Source organism: Schistocerca serialis, chromosome 7 (assembly GCF_023864345.2).
Source record: "Schistocerca serialis cubense isolate TAMUIC-IGC-003099 chromosome 7, iqSchSeri2.2, whole genome shotgun sequence".
Classification (NCBI taxonomy): domain Eukaryota; kingdom Metazoa; phylum Arthropoda; class Insecta; order Orthoptera; family Acrididae; genus Schistocerca; species Schistocerca serialis.
Window position 1 is genome coordinate 581,072,336 of NC_064644.1, and position 24,205 is coordinate 581,096,540.

At 43.8% G+C, this 24,205-nt stretch overlaps 1 protein-coding gene and 1 pseudogene across 1 annotated transcript in view; both read right to left on the reverse strand.

The window, feature by feature from the left end:
• Nucleotides 1-24,205, reverse strand: part of LOC126413265 (zinc finger protein 358-like) — a 526,926-nt gene that overhangs the window by 382,879 nt on the left and 119,842 nt on the right. The window lies entirely within an intron of this gene.
• Nucleotides 5,229-5,345, reverse strand: LOC126413423 (5S ribosomal RNA; annotated as a pseudogene).

Genomic DNA, 24,205 nt, shown 5'->3' on the forward strand with positions numbered 1-24,205 from the left:
AAAGTCCAGTTATTTAGTTTTCTTTCATGTGCGTTTTCGCCAGCGGGGTAAAAGCATGTTCTGTCCATCTGACGCCAAGCCCTCGTGGGATGAAGGAGTTTTCCACAAACGAGCAAGAAACGATATTACGCCACATTATTAAAATTACTGTTGAGACTGAGATGTTCTGAAATTTGAGCATGGGAGCACCGCACATTGGTGGGCAAAGAATAGAATCAGTAACATAAATTCGCGGCCCAGAATGTTCTCAGCGCACAGGCGCCTTTTACACAGTTCTTTGGTGGAATAATAACAGCAACTTCTCAATTACACCTTGTCCAGTGTTGTGGAGAATTATTTCATTGGTGAAAGAAATTTTTGGTGCGATCTCGACAGATGGTATAGGAGACACCGTTTCCACACACTTCTTCTCTCTCTCAAGCTCAGAACACTACAGAGTCGTCGATTACTAAGGGCGTTAACCTTCAATTCTAGGTTAATATCATGAATGCAAAGTGCTAATGTTCCACTCTAATACACACATCAAAAAAAGTTTTGCATCTCCTTGGTTCCGAGGGTTCCGGAACCTGTACAGAAAATAGGAGTAGAGATCAACATAAACATCATTTCCGCCCATTTTATTGCTCATGAAAACCACACATTACATGTTGTACCACCATACAGCGAGACCTTCAGAGGTGGTGGTCCAGACTACTGTACACACAGGTACCGACGCGTGGCATTAGCCGAGCGGTCTTAGGCGCTGCAGTCATGGACTGTGCGGCTTGTCCCCGCGGAGGTTCGAGTCCTCCCTTGGTCATGGGTGTGTGTGTTTGTCCTTAGGATAATTTAGGTTAAGTAGTGTGTAAGCTTAGGGACTGATGACCTTAGCAGTTAAGTCCCATAAGATTTCACACACATTTGACCATTTGAACACAGGTACCTCCAATACCCAGTAGCAAGCCTTCTTGCACTGGTGCGTGCCCGTATTCGTCGTGGCATGCTATCCACAAGTTCATGAAGACACTGTTGGCCCAGATTGTACCACTACTGAACGGCGATTCGGCGTAGATCCCTCTGAGTGGTTGGTGAGTCACGTTGTCCATAAACAGCCCTTTTCAATCTATCCAGGCATTTTGGATAGGGTTCATGTCTGAAGAACATGCTGACCACTCTAGTCGAGCGCTGTCGTTATCCTGAAGGAATTCATTCACAAGATGTGAACGATGGAGGAGCGAACTCACGTCATGAAGACGAATACCTCGCCAATATGCTGCCGATATGGTTCCGCTATAGGTCGGAGGATGGCATTCACGTATAGAACAGCCGTTACGGCGCCGTCCATGACCACCAGCGGCGCACGTCAGCGCACATAAAGCCACAGGGAACCTTCGCCTTGCTGGGTGTAAGGCGTTCATCCTGACCGGGTTGCCTCCAAACACGTCTCCGACGATTTTCTGGTTGAAGGCTCATCGGTGAAGAGAACGTGACGCCAATCCTGAGCGGTCCATTCGGCATGTTGTTGGGCCCATCTGTACCGCCCTGCATTGTGTCGTGGTTGCAAAGATAGACCTGGCCATGGACGCATCATGCAGCCTACTTCGCACAGTTTTAGTCGTAACACGACGTCCTGTCGCTGCACGGAAAGCATTATTCGAGCCTTGCTGTAGGGTGTAAGTAGGCTGTGTAGGTTTTTATGTTGGTAACGTCACGCAGCGCTCTGTATGAAACTCACCGACTGTGCTGTGTGCAGTCTGGGGCTGGTTTGCATTGTTCGAATTTGCTATTGAAGTGTCGGGCAGTTGGCTGTTAACAGCGCGTAGCGCTGCGCAGTTGGAGGTGAGCCGCCAGCAGTGGTGGATGTAGGAAGAGAGACGGCGGAGTTTTGAGAGCGGATGATCTGGACGTGTGTCCATCAGAGAGAGTAAATTTGTAAGACTGGATGTCATGAACTGATATATATATTATGTCTTTTGAACACTATTAAGGTAAATACATTGTTTGTTCTCTAGCAAAATCTTTCATTTGCTGACTACGCCTATCAGTAGTTAGTACCTTCAGTAGTTAGAATCTTTTGTTTAGCTGGCAGTATTGGCCCTCGCTGTATTGCAGTACTTCGAGTAACGAAGAATTTTGTGTGGTAAGTGATTCATGAAAGTTATGGGTTATTGTCAGTCAGGGCCATTCTTTTTTAGGGATTGTTGAAAGTCAGGTTGTGTTGCACTAAAAATATTGTGTGTCAGTTTAGTGTTGATCAGAACAAGTAAAAAGAGTAATGTCTGAGTACGTCCAGTTTTGCTCAGCTGTTTGAAAAGCAAATAACGTAAGAGGTTTTCCAACACAGTAATTCATAAACTTTTCCAAGGGGACGTTTCATATGGTGACCCTGCCAGGATCCGAGCCATACTCCATAGGTAGCGGTCATCCAGTGCAGTAGTAGGCCTTGGGCGGCCTGAGCGAGAAATGTCATCGACAGTTCCTGTCTCTCTGTATCTCCTCCATGTCCAAACAACATCGCTCTGGTTCATTCCGAGACGCCTGGACACTTCCCATCTTGACAGCCCTTCCTGACGCGATCGAACCGTGGTATTGACCGTCTAGGCATGGTTGAACTACAGACCACATGAGCTGTGTACGTCCTTCCTGGAGGACTCACAGGAACTTCTCGGCTATCGGACTCCCTCCGTCTAATTGGGGTTACTCATGCATGTTTGTTTACATCTTTGGGCGGGTTTGGTGACGTCTCTGAACAGTCAGAGAGAGAATGCGTCTGTGATGCAATATACAAAGTCAACTTCTGTCTTCAAGAGTTCCGGCAGCCGCGATGATGCAAAACATTTTTTGGTATCTGTATTTAATTCATAGTTCGTTATGAAGAGGCTTTCGGCTTCGTAAAAATTATGGAAGAGTAATACCTTGTATTCAAGAAATTATTCAGTCTGTGTTCCTCCAAGAATCGGCGAAATATTCCGTAAATATCTTCAATTTTAGATTTAAAGCAGGCATTATTCTCTGGAATGTGGAAGGATGCAAAACTCCAACACTGAGAGTCGGCCTGAGTGTTGCCTGGCGACTTACAGTGACAGCCACATGCACCATCCGCAGCCTGCGTTTCGACACAATAATTGAAGTGAGATTATCGAGCGGCATCGGCTGGTTAAAAAGGAGGAGAGTTAGGCCTTTTCTGATAATTCATGAAGGCCCATCCTAAATCATCAGAGCAGGGGTAAAAAAAGAAAAAAACACTAAACTCCGCCCGAACATGCTTTGGAAGGCCCAATGGCGCCGACCGGCCACCGTGTCATCCTCACCAAACAGGCGTCACTAGACACGGATATGGAGGAGCATGTGGTCAGCTTACCGCTCTCCAGGCCTTATGTCAGTTTACGAGACGGAGCCGCTATTTCTCAGTCAAGAAACTCCTCAGTTTGCCTCACCCATCCAAGTGCTAGGCCAGCCCGACAGCGCTTAACTTCGGTGATCTGACGGGAACCGGTGTTACCACTGCGGCAAAGCCGTTGGCAAGCGAGTAGGCGTTCTTACATGTAATTTTCACTTGACTGATACAATCTTACAATCACTGCGTGTCTATCGTAGCTGTGTTTCAGACAACAAATATGTTTCGATGTTAATTGCTTTTGATCCCCTTTTCCCTAACTTAAAGTTTTACCAAACTAATTAAAGCCAGTATCCAGCTTTTATTAGATGCTTCTTTTGTCGTGTGCTGAATTAAACATTATTTCAAAGTCACTGACTGACTAATGCAAACTGAATAAGAATGGAATTAACTCTGGATTCATATGGGCCTAGGTTCTAATTTAGTAATTACTGAATCGCTTTTTCATGCAGTGTAGTGTTAGTGATGTTCTGAAAGCCAATACCCATGATTCAGTTACCGAAGCTACCTATTTGAAATCGTTAAATGCATTGCTCGACAGCAATTGATTTAGTAGCTGAGTACACGGAGGTGCGACCTGTCTCTCAATAGCGCAATTAATGGCTACCCGATAGCTTTCCAGAAGTAGCGCGCACAGTCTCGGGATGGCTCTTCGCAAAATACGTATACACCATCGTAGCAGTAGATTAAATTTGAATATATTAGTACTCGCTGTTCGCTAAGTAGAACCATATGTCTAAGTGCTCTAAGATGAACTGAATACAAGCATTTCCAAGAAAATTATCACTTGTTTCTTTGGTTATACTAGAAATTTTGCGACCACAGTTTTACATGATAGAAGAACAGTCAGTGGTGAATGGAAACAACAAATTCTTTGCTATAAGCCATTGAAAAAATATAATCGGAAACTTGCTACCTTTTACACCACGACACTGTCGGCTGCCTCACACCACGTAAAACAGTTGATTATATAAGAGATTACAAAACGGAGATGTCTCGATGTCAGTGTTCAGTTGATTTATGGCATCACGTCTTTCTGTTCCCAGGCAAAATAACTGCGAAGACAGCTGTCTTAATCACCTTTAGCGGCTGCTGAGTCCTTCCGAAACCTCTTTTTTGAGGTATCATTTACATCTGCATAACTGCACAACATTTCACACTGAAGTCATTGGCGGAACGTTCATCAAATTATTTTCAGACTATCTCTCGATCGTTCCTATCTCGAGTAGCACGAGGGGAAAGCAAGCACTTAAATCTGTCCGTGCGAACGCCGTTTTATTTCGGTGGTAATTTCTACCCGTCGCATTCACAAGAGGAAGTTAGTGATTGACATTTCGTGAAAAGATCCCACTCCAAATCGCTTATCAAATCCGCAACACTCCCTCCCTGTTTAGTGGTAATGCAGAGCGAGGTGGCCTTCTCTGATCGCTTACGACATTTTCCGACGATTTTATCCAGTAAGTATCTCGTACCGCGCAGCATTACTCCAGAAGACGATGACGAAGCGCACTGTAGACGGTTTCTTTAGTAGATTTGTTGATTTTTCTAAGCGTTCTGCCAATAAAACCCAGTCTCTGAATTGGCTTCTTTGTGATCGTTCCAATTTAAGTTGTTCGTATCTGTAATTCCAATGTATTTAGTTGAATTAAAGCACTCCGTCTTCAGGCCACCAGTGGCTAATCGGGACCATCCGACAGCCGTTTCATCCTCAGATGAGGATGCGGATAGGAGGGTTGTGTGGTCAGCACACCGCTCTCCCGGTCGTTATGATGGTTTTCTTTTACCGGGGCCTCTACTATTCGGTCGAGTAGCTCCTCAGTTGGCATCACGAGGTTGAGTGCACCCCGAAAAATGGCAACAGCACATGGCGGCTGGATGGTCACCCATCCAAGTGCCGTCCACGCCCGACAGCGCTTAACTTCGGTGATCTCACGGGAACCGGTGTATCCACTGCGGCAAGGCCGTTGCCTTCTGATTAATTTAGTAGACGGTAAATGACCACCGTGAGGGTTGCTCAAATAGTCTTCTAAATCGTTTGTATACATTGGTAACAGCAGGAACCTACACTACTTCTGTTTTATCAATGTGAGGAAAGTACTTACAGAATACGTTCGAAAGCATGCAAAAATGTTTGAATTTTAAAGATGAGGATTTTGAGGAACATATAATGATTTATGCCAAAAAAGTTTCTTAAAATGGTTTTGTATGAACTTAAACGGCAGTAGCCATATAAAAGCGGCGCGTGTTAAAAATTCTATCGCACATAATTAGTGTAAACTTACACTTCACCATAATCACGTGGTGATATCTTTTCAATGGAAATAAACAGGTGACAACTTGTGATTCATCTTACATCGTGTCCATCGCACGTACCATTGTACTAGGAACGAGTTGGAGTGATAACAAGCGGGCGCGGCTAGAAACATTGTGGAAGGAAAGAAGCACCGAGGTGAAAGAGCAATAATGTGATGCAATGGAACAGAGCAACACGAGTTGCAAATTTTGGAGTAAGAGCAGGAAGCTTAGTACAGCTGGCTCTATTTTGCAATTGCTACTTCGCTCAAGTACTTCTGATTCATGCCTTGAAGGCGGACAGTGCGATGAAAACAGCGTGATTATCGTACGGCGTTGTTACGTGTTAACGTGGCTTTCTTGCATGTCTTGTGGGGAATAAATATAACGGGAAACAGGACTATCGGACACGTTTTATCTGAGTTTTACTTATTAGATGAACGAGAATTTGTACTGCATTTATGTAGCATTTACGAGGTGCTAAGCTGATATATTACTGCGCACTTTGTCTCTGCACAAGCGTGGTTGCGTAGGAATACAAAACAGCTACTAAACCTCAATTAACCGACCACAACGTCAGTGTGACATTAGCTGCCATCGACGGACTCTGAGGTTATGTGAGGACATTTTAAGCGACCAAAGGCAGAAATCAGAAATGAATGGCAATTTCTCACGCGACTTATGCTGAAACATTCACTGGCGTAACAGCTGATGGCAAACTACTTCAAGACATCCGTAGTATGTACTGTTCAAATCGAAAGTCCCACTGACGTGATCCAGCTAGCCGCTCTTGGCAAAACAGTGGGCAGTATTCCAAACCGCAATTAACATACCCGTAATGAAGAGTAGCAATTAGGGGGACGGCAGACCTAGCGAGCTGGCACACACACATGTGGAAGCCGGCCACAAGGTACACCATTTGCATCTCATTTCAACGGCAAAAGTACTTATTTGATTTTATGACAAGCACCGATGGTACACTGTTAAATTCAGCCATTGTTATGTAGCAAATTTCTGGTTGCTGAAACTCGCACCTGCCGACATCTCCAAATTTACTGCATAACTGCTGATTCTACAGCGGATCTTGGTAATAATTTTCGTCAGCAATGGCATATAAACCACTACTTTCCCATTTATCAATCTTTAACGATTCGAACTCCCGTGTATACAAGTATCTGAATGTTTGTGGGATCGTATCTCCTGAACTACATCTTCATGAAATGATATAATTTGGCAGGTACATTCAGTGTCACACAGACGAGTTGCGAGTGGAGTTTTTAGTAAAGAAGTAACAAATTATAACGTCACATATAACGCTTAAGTTTTACTGCATTAAGAGCAAAACGATATGCTTTCTCCTTTCCATGATACTGTAGAGGATGTCAGCGAGAGAAAGCCGAGAAAAAGGATTGAGATTATGTATAAGGTTTGTTGAAAGTCGCTAAATGCGCTCTTTCTCAACTAAAGAATGAATATATTGTGCCTCAAGACAAAGGCAGAATCTCTAATTTTAATATCTGTCTTATTACACTACTGGCCATTAAAATTGCTACACCACGAAGATGACGTGCTACATACGCGAAATTTAACATGACGTGCTACAGACGCGAAATTTAACCGACAGGAAGAATATGATGTGATATGCAAATGATTAGCTTTTCAGAGCATTCACACAAGGTTGGCACCGGTGGCGACACCTACTACGTGCTGACATGTGGAAAGTTTCCAACCCATTTCTCATACACAAACAGCTGTTGACCGGCGTTGCCTGGTGAAACGATGTTGTGACGCCTCGTGTAAGGAGGAGAAGGCGTAACATCACGTTTCCGACTTTTTTAAAGATCGGATTGTAGCCTATCGCGATTGCGGTTTATAGTAACGCGACATTGCTGCTCGCGTTGGTCGAGATCCAATGATTGTTACCAGAATATGGAATCGGTGGGTTCAGGAGGGTGATACGGAACGGCGTGCTGGATCCCAACGGCCTCCTATCACTAGCAGTCGAAATGACAGGCATCTTATCCGCATGGGTGTAACGGATCGAGCAGCCACGTCTCGATCACTGAGTCAACAGATGGGGACGTTTGCCCGACGACAACCATCTGCACGAACAGTTCGACGACGTTTGCAGCAGCATGGATTATCAGCTCGGAGACCATGGCTGCGGTTACCCTTGACGCTGCATCACAGGCAGAAGCGTCTGCGATGGGGTACTCTACAACGAACCTAGGTGTACGAATGGCAAAACGTCATTTTTTCGGATGAATCCAGGTTCTGTTTAGACCATCATGATGGTCGCGTTCGTGTTTGTCGACATCGCGGTGAATACACATTGGAAGCGTGTATTCGTCATCGCCATACTGGCGTATCACCTGGTGCGATGGTATGGGGTGCCATTAGTTACACGTCTCGATCACCTCTTCTTCGCATTGACGGCACTTTGAACAGTGGACGTTGCATTTCAGATGTGTTACGTCCCGTGGTTCTACCCTTCATTCGATCCCTGCGAAACCCTACAATTCAGCAGGATAATGCACGACCGCATGTTGCAGGTCCTGTACGGGCCTTTCTGGATACAGAAAATGTTCGACTGCTGCCCTGGCCAGCACATTCTCCAGATCTCTCACCAATTCAAAACGTTTGGTCAATGGTGGCCGAGCAACTGGCTCGTCACAATACGCCAGTCACTACTCTTGATGAACTGTGGTACCGTGTTGAAGCTGCATGGACAGCTGTACCTGTACACGCCATCCAAGCTCTGTTTGACTCAATGCCTAGGCGTATCAGGCTGTTATTACGGCCAGAGGTGGCTGTTCTGGGTACTGGTTTCTCAGGATCTGTGCACCCAATTGCGTGAATATGTAATCACATATCAGTTCTAGTATAATATATTTGTCCAATGAATACCCGTTTATCATCTGCATTTATTCTTGGTGTAGCAATTTTAATGGCCAGTAGTGTATGTTAAACCTTTACCGAAAGATTACGCTTGTTAATGAGTAGAATATGACAGCGTTAATTTTTTATTCAGTCAATAATTGTATGAAATAATACCACTAGATTGGCAACACGCAAATGGAACGTGTGACATGGTGAGTGTTTTAGTCGTACAGTAATATACGCTAAGAAAAAAAAGGATGATTTTTCTAAACACCGTAATTGACTCCTATTGTGACGCATAAGTTTGAAATTAAACTCAAGAGTGCCAACAATCTTTCTGTGTAATGGAACAAAAGTGTGGCGCCCTGTGACGTCACCTTCGGGCTCAGTGACGCTCCAAACTCCACGGTGTCGCCAAAAGCAAAGAAAGGCCACAGTTCAGAAGTCCGTGCGAGCTGTAAGGTGATTAATGGTGTCACATAGATACCAACTTTCAGCACAGACCTGCCCAACGCACTTGTGGGCATGTCACACGGTGGTAAGGTCGTCACACGTCTTCTTACCCACAAGACAACACTTCATGACACCTCTGCAATGCAGGTCAGAATCGCGACACCCAGCGTTCAAATCACACTGTTTTCTTATGGGTGGCCAAGTAAAACCTTCCATACACACCCTCCGTCAGAATCGACACAAAAAGCCGTCTCAAGGGGACAGAAAGGGTGGCAATTAAACCACCCCTTCTCTTTTGTGACGTTGATTCCCACCCATTACATTGTCACAAGCGGCAGTTCGTAGTACGGTGAGCAATTGGGTGACGTTCTTGACAACATTTGACACTGTTGACTCCTATGAATGATTCATCCTTACTCTAGGGATATCGTGGGCTGCAATCACATTGAACGTGAACGACTCCTCTGCAATTTTAGCTCTGTCATACAGGTTGGAACCACTAGGAACCATTCAGAATCATTCGACGAGACATGAACGATGTTTTATGCTGCATAGGTTGTTTGTGCTTGCAAGACCTTAATGCTTCACACCTTCCTGTGGGGTGGTCACTGATATTGCCGGAATAAAACAGCAAAGGGTTCTTCTAGCACCCTCTAGTTCAGCAACACACTTGGTACCACCCACACACCTTTGTCGAGCACATTAAAAACGTACCTGTTAGGGACTTCAACATGCATTCAGATGAGTGTTGCCACACTACTACCTGGCGCCTAAGGGCAGGCAGCCCCACCTAAGGTGGTACCAGAGCACAGGTTTCGTAATCTCTGACAAGTCATTTTTAATGTATGGGTGGCACGAAAGGTATCGCCAGAATGTGTGGTTCTGAGAGCGATCCTTTGCTGTTTTATTCACAGATACTCAACGTTGGAAACATCGGTGCTCACGCCCCAGAAGAACGCGAACCACGAGGGGTGTGAAAGCATAAGCACTCTTTGCTGTTTCAGATTACGTTCAAAATTCGTGGAATGGTTTTGAATCGTCCCTAGTGCTTCTACCCTGCATACCAAAGCTAAAACTGCGGTCGCACTACGCTTCAAGGGGGGTCAGATCACGTTCAATGGGGTCTCAGCCACACGATGTCCTCAGAATAATATTGTGTTGAATATTGTCCAGTTGCTCAACGCCCTGCGGACTACCGCCTCCGACGGTGGAATGCGTGGAATCAACGCCACAACGGAAGGGCTGGTCTCACTGCCGCCCCATGTGCAACATCTCGATTCTGAGCAGCGGTGTGTCTCAAATGTTTTCATCGGCAACCTAAAACCAAGGAAACCTATAAAAAGCGGCACGATTTCAAAGCTGGATGTCAGGTTCAGACCTCCATCGCAAAAGAAAGGGTGCAACGTAGCTAAGAAGCGGTTTGACGATCTTGCCACCTTGTGACACGTCCAGTGTGGCTTTGGGCAGGTTTGTGCTGATATTTGGTGTCTCTGTGATACCATTAACTCACATTACACCTCACGTACTCTTCCGAACTACGGCCTGTTTTTCGCGTGTGTCGACACATCGCGGTTTTAAGCATCGCCGAGTCCGAGGATGACCTTCCAGGGTATCGTATTTTTGTACTATTACAAAAGTAGACATTAGGCATCTTTGAGTCAAATTTCAAATTTATGTGTCGCGTAGGAAGATAATTACGTTGATTCGAAAGAGTAATGCTTTTTTATGTAGAGTAAATGGCTCTGCCGCAACTTTCAGCTAACACACTGCCATATGTCTTTACTCTGAAGTTACCTTGGTTTTTCATTCATTTACTCCTCTAGCATTACTTATTTTACACTACTTGTAGTTCGTCCGTGCTGTCCAGCAACCTGTAACTGAAGCGTCACAACTAAGACTTCCTATGGCCATTATGGTTATGTGATGCGGAATTTTTCAAAGGAGTCGCCATAATTGCATTAATGTTGTTGAAAAATATTGCGTGTCACGTTTACGCTTCGTGTTTGTGTTGTTTAAAGTAACATTTCTGTAATGTGGGTTTCCAGCGGAATATGAGCAGTGGCTACGGTGTTATGGTGCGAACGTTGCATGTGTACTCTGTGGTCTGTGAGATTTCGTGAATAGCTTCCGACTGAGAAGGATGGAGCTGATATAGATTTCTTCCCCCCCCCCCCCCTTTTTTTTAATTCAAGCCCGAACTAGTACTGAATGCATGCTGACGTCTCACAGACATTAAGAAATTAAGTGCAAAAGTGGTATAGGAATAAGTAAATCATTACAGTATTTTTTCGGAGTGGAGGGTGGCAGTATTCGTTTCTACCGTATGGTCCGCTGCGATTTCATCAGCAGACTTGAGTTATCAGGCGAAGCCGCGAAAGGGCACAATCTTATTTTAGATAAGACAGTGTGTAATTAAGTGTGCAGCTCAGGGCTGTATCAAGATAAGAGAAGCGGTGCCCTCTCAGTGCATTAGCTAATCAACTGGGCACGTCTTCATCTCCCAGACAGCTATTCGACAGGCTGTGTATCGTTAGTGGGAAATAGCTTTTCACACGGCACAGACAATAAATGGGATTTCTATAGAGCCACTTAAGCGACTTATATTTGTAACATTTCGGCATCACATGAAAGTAACAATATCGCAATATGAAATTAATTAGTTTGCTGAGTTCCGAGCAGGCCCAAAATTATGCATACGGAAGAGGAGCTTAAAGTTAATGTTTTCTAAACATTATATATTATCCGTCTTTCCCTCTTGCTTGTTACCTTTTCTTTCAGAACTTAGAAAATTTTCCATTCTAAATTTTCGGTTAATTCTTCCAGGTCGACAAATCCAATGAACGTTTCTTGTTTTTTCTTACTTCTAGCTTCCATTATCAAGAGCAACATTAAAGGTGTCTTTGCTTTCCAAAAGCCAATTTGCTCATCATGTAGCAGCTCTCAGATTTTCTTTTATATTCTGCTCTACATTTTCTTGTCAACAACTAAAATACATGAGACGTTAAGCTGACTGTGCGATCACTGTTGCACTTAGGTGACCGGGCTGTCTTGCTGGATGACAGTTTTTCGAAAATCTGTTACTATGTCTGCACTGCAATAGATACTATAAACCACTTGGGTTAGTCGTTAGGCCGGCCGGTGTGGCGGAGCGGTTCTAGGCGCTTCAGTCTGGAACCGCGCGACCGCTACGGTCACAGGTTCGAATCCTGCCTCGGGCATGGATGTATGTGATGTCCTTAGGTTAGTTAGGTTTAAGTAGTTCTAATTATAGGGGACTGATGACCTCAGATGTTAAGTCCCATAGTGCTCAGAGCCATTTCAACCATTTGGTTAGTCGTTAGTTGACCGTTCCACCACGATTTTAAGGATTTCGATAGCATGTTATTCATCTCTTGTGCCTTATTTGATACCAAGACTCCCAAAACTCTCTTAAATTTTCCGTAATTAAGGATCTGTCGCCCATATCGACTCCAAATTTTCCCCATATCAGACATGTTCTTTCCTTCACAGACGCCTCCATGTATCTTTTCCACCTACCCACTTTCTCCTCTGCGTTTAACAGTGGAATTCCCGTTATAGTCTTAATGTTAACAACTTCGCTTTTTATTTCGCCGAAGGTTGTGTTGGCTTTTCTATATGCTGAGACTGTTCTTCCGACGATCACTTCTTTTCGAATTCTTCACATCTTTACTGCAGCTATTTCGTCTTTGTTGACAAGCTCTTCCTAATGATTTCACTCCTAAGGAATTTATATTGCTGTATCCCCTGAGCTTTCGTCGATCATTTCCTTCTGTTACACAAGATCCGTTTGTAGTTTACCTTACTTTACCTGTGTTTGTCTCTCCAGCTTCTGTGGCTTGCCCTTTTGTAGATGTCTATAGCCCATCGGCTGAAATGCCCACTGTAGCATCCATTATCGCAGTATTCATATAGCCTTAGAGTAGTTCACATGCGAAATAATAAATGATCGAATGTGAGAACTTGGTGGTACAGGCTCTGGGAAAAGCAATACTGGACGGCGAACTGTTTGTAAGTTGCTTGCATTTCCTAACAAAGAACTGCCCGTTTCATCGACCTTGGTGTAGCTACCTCGAAAAACGACAAAGTTAAGCATTATGGTTCTTGCTATTGTTGCGCAACACAATTAAAGGACCACTTTTTCGAAACCAATAATTGTCGCCCATTGCGACGCAAGAGTTTTATTTTTGGCTGATAGGTACTTGAAACACTCGTTTGTAGTGGTGCAAGAGCGTGGCACCCTATGACGTCACCCTCGAACTCGACGTCGCTTCAAACAGAAAAGTACCGACAGATGCTGAAAAAAGGCCATAATTCTGAAGTTCATGTGAGGTGTAAGGAGGGCCAATGATGTCACATTGGCACCAAGTTTCACCACAAATCTGCTCAAAGCCATGGCGAACGCGTCTCACAGTGGGAAGGTCGTCACTCTCCCTCTTACATTTCACCCCTTCTTTCGATGCCTGCAGTGGAGGTCAGAACCGCCGCTTCCAGAGTTTAAATAACGTATTTTTCTTATATTTGGCCAAGGAAAATGTTTCAGGCGCACCGCCGCTCAGAATCGACAGGAAAAGGCCTCAGGAAGTGGCATGAAGGACGTCAGTGAAACCACCCCTTCCATTGGGACGTTGATTCCCACACATTTCGCAGTTGGAAACGACAAGTTACTGTGTGGTGAGCAACAGGGAGTAGTTCTTGACAATGGTCGACACTGCTGACAACCGTCGGAAAATTCATCCCCTCTGTAAGAACATCGATGGGCTGCTGTCCTTTCCAACTTATTCTGAACTTTCAAGTGAGATCGCAGTCTTTGCCCTGGTGTGCATGGTGCAGCAACTAGGTACCATTCAAAGCCATTCGACAACATTCTAACGAAATCCGAAACATCAAAGGGTTTTTATGCCTTATCTGCCCTCCTCTTTCGTATCCATCCGTGCAGTGGTCACAGGAGGGTGCTACACTGACATGTGAGTACAATAACAGAGGAACCCTCCAAGGCCCTCAGTCTCGCAACACCCTCGTTGCAATCCACGCACCTTTTTCGACCACATTAAAAATGTACCGGTTCTTAGAGTCTGATACCCATTCGGTGAAGTGATGCTCTGCTGTTCCCATAGCCCGTTAGGGGAGGCAACGCCCTCGACACCGCTTGTATTCTGTACGCCAGAAAACCGGCGCTAGGGCAGCAGCAGGGAGCTACTTAGCTGAACGGGTGCCGAAGTCTCCCTACAGGTATATTTTTAAAATGGTAAAGAGCGATGTATGGGATGGAATGAGGGTTTTGCCGAACTTGGGGTCGTGTCAATGCTGCACATCCGTGATCGCATACGTGAGGCCGCGAAACAGCTGTTCATCACTCAGAGACCTGTCGCTTTCAGATGCGAAGTGTGGAAATCAATGCCACAGTGGAAGGGGGTGGTTTCATCGACGCCATTTTTGCTCCATTCCGATGGCTTTTCGAGTCGATTCTGAGCGGCGGTGAGTCTGATATGTTTTCCTCGGCCATCCACAAGAAAACCGCGTGATTTCAGCTCTGGGTGTTGCGGTTCTACATCCATTGGAGTGGTGTCAAAGAAGAGTTGAAATATACATTGTAGAGGTGTCAAAGGAAGAGCTAAAATAAGCGTAAAGAGGGTTCTGATGGTCTTCCCATCGTGTGACATGCCCACTGCGGTGTTGGGCAGAATTTTGGAGGAATTCGGTGCCAAAGCGATATGATTAACGGAATGTACACGTCACTTGAATTTGTGAATCCTGACCATATTTTTCACATGTGTTATCAACTCGCCGTCCGAAGCGTCGCGGAGTGCCAATCTTTCGCCCCTTCACACAGCATCCAAATTCGAAAATCTTGCATCTCAATGGGCGACTTTCGATAAGTGGTCTTTCAGATGTGTTGTGCAGTGTACTTCACAACTCTTTGGTGAAAACTGAATACGGACCATTACTTGAGCACCTGACGTATACTTAATGTTTGGTGCGGCAAGATGTGATGTGTGGGAAGTCGAAATAATGTGCAAAGATAAAATCTTTGAATAAGGTGATCCGTATGGGAAAAAATGTATTGCCGTCGATCGAAACTTACTAGAAACTGAGTCGATCGCGCTGCAGGGTGATGACCAATGATTGCTGACAAAAGAATTTCCACCCGGTAGAATTTGAGTAAATTGTGTGGGACGATGAGAGAGAAGACAGAACAATAAGCGCCCATCAAAAGCAAATTTCGGAAAATACTTTGATCTAAGGAAGCAAGATTATGATTCAAAGCACCATCGTCAATTGGGTTGTTAGGGGCAGGATGCAAGCTTGGACTGTGGAAGGTTGTGGTACACTATTTAAACGTGATCCTCCAAAATTAGTGTTTTACTTTGATATCTGGTTTGCTGGGGTAGCTGTCACTATCGTCCCATCAAAATATGGAAACAGGAATAGCGTGTTCTCAGTAATATAGGTCATTCCAGTACGAATGTGTGGTGTGCGTACTGTAAGACCTTCAGTACACACACCATCAGATTATTTGACTTGTCGCTCTAACGAAATAGGCGAGTGTCAGCAATATGTCTCGTGGTCTTATCGTGGCATGTTTATCTTCTGCCCTTAGGTCAGACGATAGAAATGTCACTTGCACGCTTAGAGTAGGAGAGTGACGATGACCAACTTTAAACAGAACTTGATAAATTTTTACACACATTTATTAAAATAGTAACAAGAATAAAATTACTTAACTTGGTTCTGGATGCTATTTACAATTGACAATCTGAAGTTCCTTTGGTATTGGTACGTTAATCTTATTCTCACATATATCTCTGATACTTGACAAAAGTGTCTATACATTTATCTTCATGTCTATGTACAGGAATATGGTAATCTTATTAGTTGCAGACTGAAACTTGACTATAGACTGGTACAGACAAATGTAGAACTCGTACAGACTGGTACAGTCTAATGCTGACTGGTACAGACTGGTGCAGACAAATGCAGACTGACCAATCGGAGGTCTGTACACTCGTTACAATACCTAGCGCGTTCATGTATTACTGCATGAATGTGATCCTCGAGGAGAAAAGGTTCTACATTAGCAGCAATCTCATTGGCTGCGTTACATATCAATACGCGGATCGGCGGAAGCAGAATTTGGTACGTCTCTATGGCAGCGCCATCTCGTAGTGCGGAGACGGACGAGCGCTGCGCCTGCGCTGTTGTGCGGGGCGCGCTCTAATGAGAAAGTTGTGTACACGCTGACTACGCGGAACTATGTACACAACAGAATGAAACTTATATTTATATCTTGGACCATTTGCAGCAAGAAAGTGCGTGTAAAATCGAGTCTGTTCAGCACATCTGACACAGAGATCCACACAGCAGCAGACATATATCTTCCTCAGTTGAATGCCTCATCCGGTCCAAAAGCTAATACGATTGTTTGCGCGGCCATGCCCCACAGCGCATGATAAATAACAAGGTCCAAAAGCTAATACATTTGTTTGCGCGGCTATGCTCCACAGCACATGATAAATAACAACCAACAACCACCCCCCTCAAATTCTTTAAACAATCCAACAAGCATGTATAAAAAAATCTGTTTGACGCATCGCAGTTTTTATGCCTTCATATATATTCTGAACTACGTGTCGTACAGTGATATAATTTTACAGATACATTCAGCAACATTTTGCTGATAGAGTTAAAGGTAATGAAGTAATAAATTAAATCGTCATGCGTAATGATGAAGCTTTAGTTCATGAACATCAAAAATGTAGTAAGTGACGATTCTTTTTCCTTTCGCTATTTTGTTTGTGTCATCAGCCAGAAGTTGTTTCGAAAAGGTTTTAAAGTATCTGTAAAGTTAGTTGGAAGTCACTAGGCACTCTCATTCTCAAATACTGGATGAATAAGCGCTGGACAAAATTACGAGAATGCATGATTGAACATAAATGCTGATCATTTTACTAAAGTTTGAAGCTCCTCTTTTTGTTCTTCCACGTTTGAGATTTAGAAACTGGGTAGTTTGTAAATCGGCCTTATGCTAACATAATTACTTTATTTTTATATTCACCCAGACATGTGTCGACACCAATGTGTCATCTTCTGTAGGTCATTTTTTTTTTTTCGGGATATCATCTAAACTATCCATGAGGAACATTTGGCGTATTTGTGAAGAACTGTTTCGAGCGTAGAGGTTATATACGTTTCTGTACTTAAATTTTTCGTCATGTTTCGTGTCTCTGGTTGGAGTCTCGATCAACTTCTATTTAGTGCATTGTTTTCATTCAGTTTTTCACATATTTCCGGTTACTACTTCACCTCACATGTACTTTCACATAATGTGGCGGAATGTGATCTGAGGAGACACTTCTGACAACATATTCAGTGAGGGGTGTCATGTTACTACCACTGCTCGCTTCTTCATCGTTGGTCTTGAGTTTTTTGTGATGCTAATTTTGAATGTTTCGTCAGAACTAGTGTGGTGTGGCTGCTGGGAGAGGGCAGAATGTATGTAATTATGTAATGTGTAAATGTGTGTCTGTCTGTGTAAATGTGTGTGTGTGTGTGTGTGTGTGTGTGTGTGTGTGTGTGAGAGAGAGAGAGAGAGAGAGAGAGAGAGAGAGAGAAGAGAGAGAGAGAGAGAGAGAGAGAGACAGACAGACAGACAGAGAGAGAGAAAAGAGTTATAAATGCTGATTCTAGCGAAGCCTGCTAGTTGCGCTGTTGAGTCTGACCGCGAACGACACCTGTGCAGTATCTTCAACACGCTGCGATCGTCAGTCTTGGGCGGAACAGCGTTCTGTGTAGTTTTCACTGCATTATGTCAGAGCTAAGTAGGTGCGAACGCGGGCGAGTTGTTGCTGCTCGTATGACGGGTGCGTCCGCAACCAAGATAACCGAAGTGCTTAGTGTTTCAGCACGCACCAATCGAAGATTTGTGACGTATACTGAGAAAGTGGGAAAACATCATACGCAAAGTCACAACGCGGGCCAACTTGTGTGTTTAGAGCTCGTGGTAGACGGTCATTGAAGAGGACTGTGGCAAGAAATGAGAGGACAACATTTGCAAAAGTCACTGCAGATCTGAATGTCGCACTCGCGAACCCTGTCGGCATCGAAACAACGCGACGCGAGCTCCAGACGCAGGCAACTGCGAGCTGAAATTCGAAAGCCACTCACTATTGATTCAGAAGCCTGTAACAGGATAAATTGGCGCCGAAGGATAAGACCTCGACTATGAAGCAAGAGAAGAAAGCCATTTGGTCGCATGAGCCTTTTTGCACGTTGTTCCTAATTTAGGGCCGAACTTACGCCGGCCGCACAAGTGGAACATGGGGGGGTTTCGGTGATGATAGGACAGCCATATCGTGGTATTCTATGAAACCAATGGTTATTGTGTTACCAAGGTTACCAAGGATTGTGTGACCGTTTTGGATGATCAGATACATACCATTGTACAGTGTTTGTTTCCCGATGGTGGTATGCATTCCAAGGCAAAGGCCCTCTGTCCAGACAGATGACCTCAGAAGTTAAGTGCCATAGTGCTCAGAGCCATTTGAGTCCTGTGTCCACACAGCTCGCATCGTCTAGGACTGAGATTATGGGCACGAGGGTGAACTGTCGCATTTCCCCAGCCATCAAAACCTCCATATGTGTATATTATTGAGCCTTTTGCTCCAGATAGGTGAGAAGGGAGCGTCATGGCTAACTGCCTACCTCAACGTATCCTAAATGTGCCACTAATTTGAGTGAAAATGGTATACAATTCGCTTGATAAGCATACAGAATCTGTATTTTTCAATTCTGAGACGAATGGAAGCTGAATTCAATGTCAATGGCTTGTGCAACACAATATTACGCACGATAAAGTGTTGTCTTTTTAGTGTTTCCATATCTTTGTATTCCGAGTAATTCGCGTGCCATGAATTACGCTGCGTCGATACATATACACAATTTGCGACGTTAACGTTTGACTTACCGTGGTCAACATTTAATGTAACATTATACCTCTTCATGAGTAGGTTAAGACACCATCATTCTAGAGTTTTTAAATTTGGTTTGTAATTGTAAGAAATACTGAAAACCCAAATTTTGGAGGTCCCTGCAGCCCATAGATGGACAAGTTCCAGCTGGAATTGCTGAATGTAAAACTGTTCAGCCGTTTTGTAATATACCGGGTGGTTATAATTACACTGCCCCTATTTGACACCTTATAACACTGAAACTAAGTACCATACGAGTACCAAACTTGGTAGCATTAATGTCCTGAGAACGGGGGCATGATTTCCATGCGCCACAGCGCCACCTGCCAGTTCCAACTATGTCCGTGATCAGTCATCGTGATTCGTAGTCTCACACGCCTGGCCAGTCGCAGTGCACACAGTGTCAACATGAGCTTGGAGAAAGGATCGGGGCTGTATTGATAAAGCTGTGTTATCAAAACAACAGTACTGCTGCAGCTGAACTTCGAGAATATCTACGTGGTGTGCCGAGCACGATTAAGAAGTTCGAGTCAACTGGAGAACTGCGCGTCGCTCCGAGAAGAGGCCGACGACCGGTTGCACCACGGGTGACTGATTAAATCGCTGTTGCTGTGGCAGACAACGCTGCGCGCAATTCCTGATCGTCAGCCATGCGCGTGCAGTGTCACAACAGTTGAACATCCAATGGTCCACTGTACGGAAGCTGCTTCAAATCTCAAAAGGTATGAGTACAAGATCCATATCGCACAGCAGCTTGCACCACACGACGCACAACGACACGTTGACTTCGCTCTCCACTTTCTCTCAAGGATTCAAGTTGACGAGGGTTGGCCCTGGACCGTCCTATGGACAGACGAAGCTCATTTTTCTCTGACGGGTGAACACACAGAACTACCGAGTATGGGGATCTCCACCTCTAGTCACTGCGCAAGAAGTTCCTCTGCATGATGAACGTGTCACCGTGTAGAGTGGCTTCATGGCTGCGTTCGTCATTGGTCCATTCTTTTTTGAACAGATTGGCGCTCAAGGACGAAAGACGTGCAGTGTGATCGGCCAGCTTTATTGCGATACGCTTCGCCATCATGTCGTACCCGCCCTACAGGAGAGAGCAGATTCAACTCAACAGGTTTCAGATGGGGACCCACCGCATAGCGCTCGTGCAGTCCACCTGCTTCTCCAAAACACATTTGGCAACGATCGAATTATCAGTTTCCAAATCCTTGGCCGACACGATCACCTGATTTCACTCCTGTAACTTCTGGCTGTGGGGCTACCTGAAGGACAGGATTTACCATTGGAACATTCACACATATGCTGATTTGAAGCGCAGTATATCAAGAGAGGTCGCCAGAATACCTACAGATATGATTCGTTCTGCTGTACACAATGCAGTCCTGCGCTTTCAGACTCTCTCTACACACTGATGGGTGCCATATTAACCAAATTTTGTAGCTGTAATGATACCGGTACGTAACGGTATGATATACCGTAGATGCATATTACTAGTGTTTAAGTTGCACTGATTCTGCTTTACTTCTCTTCTCCATGTCCTTGACAATTAATGCTTCCAAGTTTGGTACTCGTACAGTAATTACTTTCCTTATTATAACATGTTAAATAGGGAAAATTTAACTATAACAACGCTGTAGATTATAACTTGAATTTTCATTCTTGAACTTACTGCAGTTAAGGAATATGCTTTAAACTTAAGATAGAGAAACCAGTATCAATGGATTGCAAAAGAGGTAAACAAAAACAGTGTAATAAACACAACTGTTAGAAACACAAAACTGGACAGATTGCATTATATTGTAGCAGAAAGAGGTATGATATTACAATGGGACGAAATTGGCCACGTTCATTTCTAGGAAGCCATACCGGATCTTCCCTTAAGCGATATAGGAAAAAACTGAAAACGTAAGCTCGAAACGCTAATCGGGACTAGAAGCACCGTGATGCCGAAATTAAGGGCGGCATCTCACTATTGCGTCACCTCGTTCCAACAGTTACAATTTATAGAGGCAAAGCGGAGCAGCAGTTAATGCGCATCATAATAATAGCGTGCCAAAAACAGGTCCTGCGCTATCGGCGCTCTTTATGACGGCCGCACAAGACGCTAGCGGTGTGCCGGTCCAGTGTGGGCCGTGTGTGTGTGTGTGTGTGTGTGTGTGTGTGTGTGTGTGTGTGTGCGCGCGTGTGTGGTAGCGCCGGGCTGGCAGCCCGTGAGGGGAACGACCGGATGAAAACAATCGTTCATCTTTCAGTCGCCTGTTGCTCAACAATCGACTCATTCGGCTGCAGTTTTGCATGTCGGTTGAATTATTCAATCGTCTCTCGAGTGAAACGTGTCAGTGGAAACAATCAAATGAAAACAGTGACGTAGCCCCCTCCTCCCCACCTTAGAAAGTTCAAAAGGAAATATTTTAAGGTTTTCCTATTAAACATTACTGTCGACTGCACTGTGTTACCATCTGTCATCTCCGTTACTGCTGTTCAGAAATTTGCTTTTTATTGAGTACCAATAAGTAGCTTTTAATTGGAGATGCAACAAGACGTCGTACACGAAGCTCGCGACCATATTATATAATTGGAACAGTTCTCCATAGACGGTGAATAGGTCATTTAGTAAAACGTCATCAGTTGGTGAATGATTAATTTTATTATTGCGCTTTTCCACCATCATCTTTTGAATTGTATGGTCACTTAATCTGTTGTCTTCAAGCATATACAGTCACTTGTCGGAAGTACTTTGTGCGAAATATATTTGTCAAGTGAAGTTATATGTTACATTGATAACTGCCTCAGACACTTGTACATGTAATAACTTCAGTTCATTTGTACATCTCGCTATATCTGATGATGGATTTACCCGAAGCGCGTAACACTAAAGTCATTGATTCACCAACTGAAAAGTTTCCTAAATGGCCTATTCATTATTCGTGCAGGACTGTTCCAACTAGCTTTCACTTGAGTTCTTCGTCCATTTTTATGAAAAAGTCTTTTCTAAATAGTAAATTTGTGTTTGAATCAGGATACTGAAACGCCCAATGGTGCAAGAATGGAAAAAAAAAATCATTTGACCGAATGTAAACTGTCCTTCACGATAAATTAAGCATGATGTAGAGCGTCTGCCAGTATGATTCGTATGATGAAAAATTAAAAGAAAATTAACAAATGTTACCAAATATATTTCCCAAAAAAATGCTTACGACAAGTGACAGTATACGTTTAAAGGCAAGAGATTAACTGACCATAACCATAAAAAAATTATATGGTACATGCTTTCTGTTCACGTAAAATCGGTATTTTTCTAAGCAGAATTACCGGCGATGTGTAAAACCCAACAGGAAGAGAGAGACAGCGTGTCAGTAAATTTAAATAAAAAGTAATTTTTCCTTTCTTTAAACAAAATTTACTATGTAGTATGAATTACTGACATTTTAAGCCCAACTGAAATTACAGAAATACGAAAAATTCATGTTGTTGTTGTTGTTGTGGTCTTACGTCCTGAGACTGGTTTGATGCAGCTCTCCATGCTACTCTATCCTGTGCAAGATTCTTTATCTCCCAGTACCTACTGCAGCCTACATCCTTCTGAATCTGCTTAGTGTATTCATCTCTTGGTCTCCCTCTACGATTTTTACCCTATACGCTGCCCTCCAATACTAAATTGGTGATACCTTGAAGCCTCAGAACATGTCCTATCAACCGATCCCTTCTTCTAGTCGTGCCACAAACTTCTCTTCTCCCCAATCCTATTCAATACTTCCTCATTAGTTATGTGATTTACCCATCTAATCTTCAGCATTCTTCTGTAGCACCACATTTCAAAAGCTTGTATTATCTTCTTGTCCAAAGTATTTATCGTCCATGTTTCACTTCCATACATGGCTACACTCCATACAAATACTTTAAGAAATGACTTCCTGAGACAAAAATCTATACTCGATGTTAACAAATCTCTCTTCTTCAGAAACGCTTTCCTTGCCATTGCCAGTCTACATTTTATATCCTCTCTACTTCGACCACCATCAGTTATTTTGCTCCCCAAATAGCAAAACTCCTTTACTACTTTAAGTGTCTCATTTCCTAATTTAATTCCCTCAGCATCACCAGACTTAATTCGACTATATTCCATTATCCTCGTTTTGATTTTGTTGATGTTCATCTTATATCCTCCTTTCAAGACACTATCCATTCCGTTTAGCTGCTCTTCCAAGTCCTTTTCAGTCTCTGACAGAATTACAATGTCATCGGCGAACCTCAAACTTTTTATTTCTTCTCCATGGATTTTAATACCTACTCCGAATTTTTCTTTTGTTTCCTTCACTGCTTGCTCAATATACAGATTGAATAACATCGGGGAGAGTCTACAACCCTGTCTCACTCCCTTCCCAACCACTGCCTCCCTTTCATGTCCCTCTACTCTTGTAACTGCCATCCGGTTTCTGTGCAAATTGTAAATAGTCTTTCGCTACCTGTATTTTACCCCTGTCATCTTCGTAATTGAATAAATAAACGCAAAAACATGTGAAAATATTTCAGTTCATAAATTTGCTTTTTATTCGCCTGTCCTTGAAATAACGTGTGCTGTTTATCTCTAAAAAGTTGGCAACCTTATTCATAGCTGCGAAAATTACGTAAACGAAACTAGCCGAACAAGGAGAGTAAGTGAAAATATTCATACAGCTAATGTGGTCGCAGAGAATAGTGTCAGTTGTTTGTTTCATTCGACAGAAAAACCCGACACCGTAAAAACCATTGAGTGCTCTGTCAGCTGTTAAAACCAGTGGGTTGACCCGTCACCACGGCTCCGGATTCACCGTTAGTCGCCGAAAGACCTACGAGTGGCGCCTCATACACTATGTGATCAAAATTATCCGGACAACGGACTGATAATGGCTTACAAGTTCGTGGCGCTCTCTATCGATGATGCTGGAATTCAGTATGGTGTGGGCCCAACCTTAGCCTTGATGACGCCTTCCACTCTCGCAGGCATACGTGCAATTAGGTTCTGGAACGTTTCTTGGGGAATGCCAGCCCATTCTTCACGGAGTGCTAAATTGGGGAGAGGTATAGATATCGGTCGGTGAAGCCTGGCACAAATTCGGCGTTCCAAAACATTTCAACGGTGTTCTATAGGATTCATGTCAGGACTCTGTGCAGGCTAGTCCACGACAGGGATGTTATTGTCGTGTAACCACTTCGCCACAGGCCG